The sequence below is a fragment of the Peromyscus eremicus genome, chromosome 15 (assembly GCF_949786415.1).
Source record: "Peromyscus eremicus chromosome 15, PerEre_H2_v1, whole genome shotgun sequence".
Classification (NCBI taxonomy): domain Eukaryota; kingdom Metazoa; phylum Chordata; class Mammalia; order Rodentia; family Cricetidae; genus Peromyscus; species Peromyscus eremicus.
In genome coordinates this window covers 1,719,710-1,725,709 of record NC_081431.1, presented here as the reverse complement: position 1 = coordinate 1,725,709, position 6,000 = coordinate 1,719,710, and the positions used below count along the sequence as shown (strand labels likewise).

Genomic DNA, 6,000 nt, shown 5'->3' with positions numbered 1-6,000 from the left:
CACATCAAACTTCCGTGAGCCTTGTTTTTCCTGTTGGTGAATTGGGGGCAATCAATGTACTTTGTAGCCTACTCTGAGAAGTCAACAATGGCATGGCATAGATGCCTCCAGGTTATTGTCTTAGTTCACACAGCTGTTATCACCCATGGTTACTCTATGGATTCAATCAAAAGATTTTCAGATGGGTAGTAGAATACTAAACTGTGTCAATGGGAGTAGTTACCCTTTCTAACAATTTATCTTGTAAATGTGACTATGCAGCCAACAAATACCTCTTTCCCCTTGGGGTGACAGAGTTGGGCAAGTGCTGAGGAGAGAGATTATATGGAGGAGAGTGGCATGGCTGGCCAGTTAGTATGTGAGGAGAGCTCTCTCTCCTCTGTCTGTCTACACATTGTGTGACTTTCAGTAACTAGTGCCAGTGTCAGCAAGAGCTGAGAGCTGGGCTGCAGATGTACCCAGACCACATCTCTGTGTTTTATATTTCCCAAGACTGACCCATGTGCAGCACATCTTCATTCTGAGATGGGTTTGCTTAGCATACAGCCAGGTAGATAGACACATTGTGAATTGTCGAGATCTGGAAGAATTACGAACTCTAGCAGAAATAGCCAACTAAGGAATAGCTAAGGCATGCTTTCCTTCCTCCATCCCCCACCAGCATTGCTGGGTGTGTGCATCTTCAAGCTCACAGGAACAATCATGCACGCCATACATTCTCCTCTTTTTGGCTCTTATTGGTATAGCAGCATTACTCAGGCTCGGCTCTCCCATCTCCAAAGCCGATTTCTTTTGCATCTCTGTTTATATGGATATCGTTTGAAGAACTATCCTCCACTCCTGCTGTCAGCTCCCATTCCGCACTTCACATATTATAAACTTATTTAAACAGAAATCTTTCTCTCTGGGTGTGTGTTTTTCCCATCTGCTTCTCCCCTGCCCCATCCTAGCAATTCTCATTTTGCTGCTTCCTGTGATATCATTCATTGTTACTCTTTATTGCCTAAACTGCTTCTGTCCCTTTCAGGATGCAAGGGGGTGGGGATAAAGAGCACTGTGATTGACATTCAGGGCAATGCTTCTTACCTCCAATATTTCTAGAAGTGCTGCATCAATATTTAAGAGCAAAGATCTCACCGATGACTATACTTCATATGTGTAGGATGATTTGCCGTTGGTTTTGAAATGTACTTTAATTTTAGGGAGTTTGGGAGGCAGGGGGAAAAGTGTGGCTTATCCAGCTTGTTCTAATTGTCCAGACTCCAGGTGCATATTGTATTGAGCGGTGTCTGGGTGTTCAGCTTCCCTGTTCGCATGCCCCTTAAATGTGTCTTCTGAATGTTAGACTCACATGTGGTAGGGATTGTTTAAAGATGGTTCTTATTTTACTAACCAGTTGAAATATGGTGAAGCAAGCCTGTCTCTGAATATGAATGTATTTTTAGGTTAGTAATATTTTCTGGTGGTTTCTATTGGTTCAGAGACTGTATTCTGTTTCTTGGATCCAGGATAAATGTTACAAACCCTCCAGTTCTGTCCCCTAGTTCTGTCCAGTTCATGTAAATGTGTTGGGACAAAGAAGAAGATCCATCTACCCAGGGTGAATGTTCCCCCTTTCTACAGCAGCCTCATCCAGATGACAGGTCCAGAGCCTTCTGTGTCCTCGTGAGGCCAGCTGATATGTTTGAGGAGAAATTAGTCTTTTGGGTCTTTGAGGAAGCATGGGTAGATGCCACACTCTGGTAGCAGTTTCGCCAGGTCACTGCATCTGTGTTACACATGGCGTTCCTGGCTCAACTCTTACAAACAGGTCACTTTCTTACCTATAAAGAAGAGATTAAGTAGAGGATTATCCCACCAGGCACTGGACCTTGAGTTGAGAAACACCTTAATAATTAGAAATCTTTTCAAGTGTCAATGGGCTTGTATTAAAACTGCCTCATGTATAAAGGACATTACCAAAGCATCATCTATCCTGACTAATGCTGAGCTGGACTTTACAAGCCTACAGCATATTAAGGCTCTTGCTCCTTTTTTTCTTGCCTTGAGAAAGTAAAGAGGTTCCAGTTGCCCCCCCCCAGTAGAACTGTTTTCTTAAATATACAGACACATTCATTTTCCAAATTTGTAGCAACATTTCTTCTGTATTCTGCCCTGTGAGGCTATCATGTCAGAACTGTGTTCACATAAACCCACTTTCAGCCATAGGCAAGACAAGAAGGGAAGCAAAGTGCAGTTTGAAAAGTAAAGCTACAGACCCGGCATGGGAAGCAAAAGTAGGTGGTCCTTATCTGGCTCTCAGCCCACAGGACGTAGTATTGTTCATCATCCCAACAGGATGCCCTTCAAGAACAGAAGCTTCCAAGCATTAAGCATCCCTGCCTCACTCTCTTAGTAGCATCCCTTTTCCAATCCTGTTCATCCTGGGGTTCTAACTAGCTTATTTGGAACTTCTGTCATGAAATTGCAGCCTGGTTTACTCCTTGCCTACTGACTACCTCCCTTTGAACCTTGATACAACAAAACAGAAAGCAGTAAGTTTCAAGAGGATGTCAGTTGAGACCTTCTATTTGAAACCTCCTTCTTAGAAGTCACTATCCAAACCTTCACAGCTGGAGACAACAGATGATGGAAACAGGTCCAGCTGGAAATACCTCAGGTATCCAAAGAGCTCTGGTTGTACCTGTGGAGTTAAAGTAACTATCATCCACGGTAGAATAAAGGTGTCCTTCATTGTTCAGAAAATCCATTGCTTGCTTGCTTGAGGTTATAGGTGTGTGTCAGAGCTGGTTCCTAAGATCCTTAAAGTTCAGTCCTTCTGGTATTGAGAAGCTTTAATCAGATCCAGCACTTGGTTTGGGGCCATAGTGTGGCCATTTGCTGGCATGAAGTTATCCCCCTGCTCCTGCTAAAGTTTCCTGAGTTCACCCACTCCTGGGTCGCTGCTAGACCTTCCTGCCGAGCATCATGTGCGAGTTGATTGCTTCCAGAATATGTGTGGCAAACTCATTTATTTCTTCCAGAGGAATAATCTTTTTATTCTGTGAAGACCTGAGAGGGCCAGCCACTTTCACGTATGTTTCTGGAGGAATCACAATGTTTTCACCACTGGCATCATGTGTGTCAGCCCACTGGTAAATACAGCCTTTTAAGCTTCTATTTTGTAAACAATATTAGTTGGAGCTTTTTCTGTATATCTGATTATTCCCAAACCTCAACATTCCCAGTTTTAAATACTTCATCAGTCAGGGTAGCAGAAAGCAGCTGAGATATGGTACAGGGCACAGTGTGGTGGGCTCCTGTGCTTCGTTTCTTTTCTACTTAGAAGGACCTGATGCTCCCAGACTGTATGTGCAGGCTCCTCCATAGGTGGAGGTGCTGTAGCTTTGGCATCTGCTATTCCACATTGTAGTCTAGGTTCCCTTGAGAAAGTGGTCCAGAAAGTTCCAGTCCAATAGGCTGGGTGACTACCTCACCACTGTTTGCTACCCTGGTGTGGTGGTGGTTGCATAACTACTTTACACGAGCATCAATAGCTATTTGTTTGTAAGAATGAGCCCACGACTGTCTTCCAAGGTTCATTACCACCCTGGGGAACTTCATTAAGCCAAAGGAAACTTCTCAGGGGCAGGTCAGAATTGCAAAGGGTTAAACATTTTGAGGGTAGAAAACACTACACATACTACAAAAACAAGACCTTAAACCCCAAAGCAGACTCTCTCTTCTGGATACTTGTTTATCCTTTGGTAAGTCAGTCAATAGCTTAGATCATGTAGAAGTGGGGTTGGGGGACCTAGGAGGAAGTCAAATAGTTGGTCAAGGATAGCTCAGAATCTTGAGTTGAGGTGCAGAGTCCCCAGAATACCTTACCTATGTGGATCTCTGCTCACCCTGCCACATACTTTCCAGTTGCCTTTGGAAGAAGCAGAACAGTTGACTACATGTGTCAACACTGCACTGGGTGATTCTGAGGGGCAGAGTTCTCCACTTTACTTTAAGAAACACTAGAGGGGAGTGGGGAGACAGAATCACGGAGAGACACTCAGTTTTCTATCTTACGTCTCATCGCTGGCACTCCAGATGTCCTTGTGGGGCACACAGGGAAGACTTCTGATGGAGTTGGGAGCTAGATTGAGAACGGTCACAGTAAGGCATTGCCAACAGGCAGGAGCATTTTCTTAATTAGATCTTGATTGGAAGTGGGGAGCTGGAGGGCACTAAACAGCTCAAAGGAGAAACCAAGACAACTCAAAGACAAACTCCACTAACTTGAAGTATTGGTGAGGTTCAATCTTTGACAAGGAATTAGTAGAGTTAGGGGAACAGAAAGGAACTGTGAGACAGATTGGGAAGAAGTCACCAGGAAATAAATGCTCAGGAGCTTTGAAAGACAGACAAAGAGGTAAGAAGTGTGTGATTAAGAGGTGGATTTTCTGGTATGTTCTCTAGGTGCCTGTCTGCCCCTAGGACACAGAATCATGTGACATCTGTGGAGGATGTGATGGTAGAGTTAGCTTTAGGTAGAATGAACATGCTCTCTAGGGGTGTGGGTGTGTGTATGTGTGTGTGTGTGTAGGGGAGAGAGAGAGCTATTGGTTGTGTATAACAGATTCTGGAGGAGAGAACAACCATCCTGATCTCAGTTCAATGATGAGGACACTCTGTGAGTACAAAGACAGTGATGCCACTCTAGAATCAGCCTTAAGTATGGTTATTTGCTGTTGCTAAACTGATGATATCTATCTATCTATCTATCTATCTATCTATCTATCTATCTATCTACCTATCTACCTATCTATGTCAAGCCAGTCCATTGGCATGCAAGGTGCCTAGCTCTAATCTATTCTGATAATGACTTGAGTAAACACGTTGAGAATTTCTCACTCTCCCCTAAGAATGTACAGTGGGGAAGGGAAGGGCCACAAGGCAGCCTTTTCATGATTAATCAAGGAATAAAATTACATCATGGATTTATTCTTTTCATTTCCCCCATCTTTCACAGCTTTGGGATCTGAATTGGGCGTGGAAAGGATAGGGGCAGGAGACAGGAACTTGTTCTTGGAATTAAAAATTCTCTTTTTCACAAGGTCTTGGTTCAACTGTCCAATGTCTGCATTAAACAAACATGAATTAAAGGACAGTCACATTGCCCACCCTTGCCAACGTCCATGCATATCCAGGCCTCCATGAACCAAGTCTTACAGGCAGCGTGTTCATCTTCTCCTCCTTAAATGCTTGATTTTTCTTCCAGATTTATTCTCATGGATATCGGATCACTGTGATGACTGCTAAAATAACACGTCTTTCTTGTGAAAGTTCAGCCTCTCTCTGTCAACTGCATTCCATTCCATTTAGTCCTGTTCCATTTTGTCCCCTTTTCCCTCTTCATTTTGGAAGGGGTCAGTGCTGTGGGATGGTCTGTATGTCAAGTGTGTTGCTGATTGGTCAGTAAATAAATCACTGATTGGCCATTGGCTAGGCAGGAAGTATAGGCGGGACAAGGAAAAGAATTCTGGGCAGTGGAAGGCGGAGAGAGAGAGACACTGCCAGCCGCCATCAGGACAAGGAAGATGTAAGGTACCAGTAAGCCATGAGCCATGTGGCAAAGTAAAGATTAATAGAAATGGGCTAAATATAAGAATAAGAGCTAGACAATGACAGGCCTGAGCTAATGGCCAAGCAGTTTAAATAATGTAAGAGTCTGTATGTTTATTTTATAAGTGGACTCTGAGACTGGCGGGACTTGGTGGTGGGAGCTGGAGAGAAATTCACCAGCAACAAATGGCGCCCAACGTGGGGCACGAGTTTCCACCTAACACCTGAGTAAAAAGATTCTAAAATGGAGCTAAAAACAGCTTCCTAATTGTCTCTCTCAAATGAGCGGCAGCTGCTGGTTTGAGCTACTGGCGGGTTCCTAGCGTGCGTGCTCGACCTGCCGCCGTATGGCGGGAATGAGGCCTCTGCGAATGGCACATTAAGCTATGTGGTGAATTTAGCCTT

General features: G+C 44.0%; 1 pseudogene; it reads right to left on the bottom strand.

Moving 5' to 3' along the window:
* Window positions 1-2,606: 2,606 nt before the first annotated feature.
* On the bottom strand, window positions 2,607-3,407 carry LOC131925660 (replication protein A 32 kDa subunit-like; annotated as a pseudogene).
* Window positions 3,408-6,000: the final 2,593 nt, after the last annotated feature.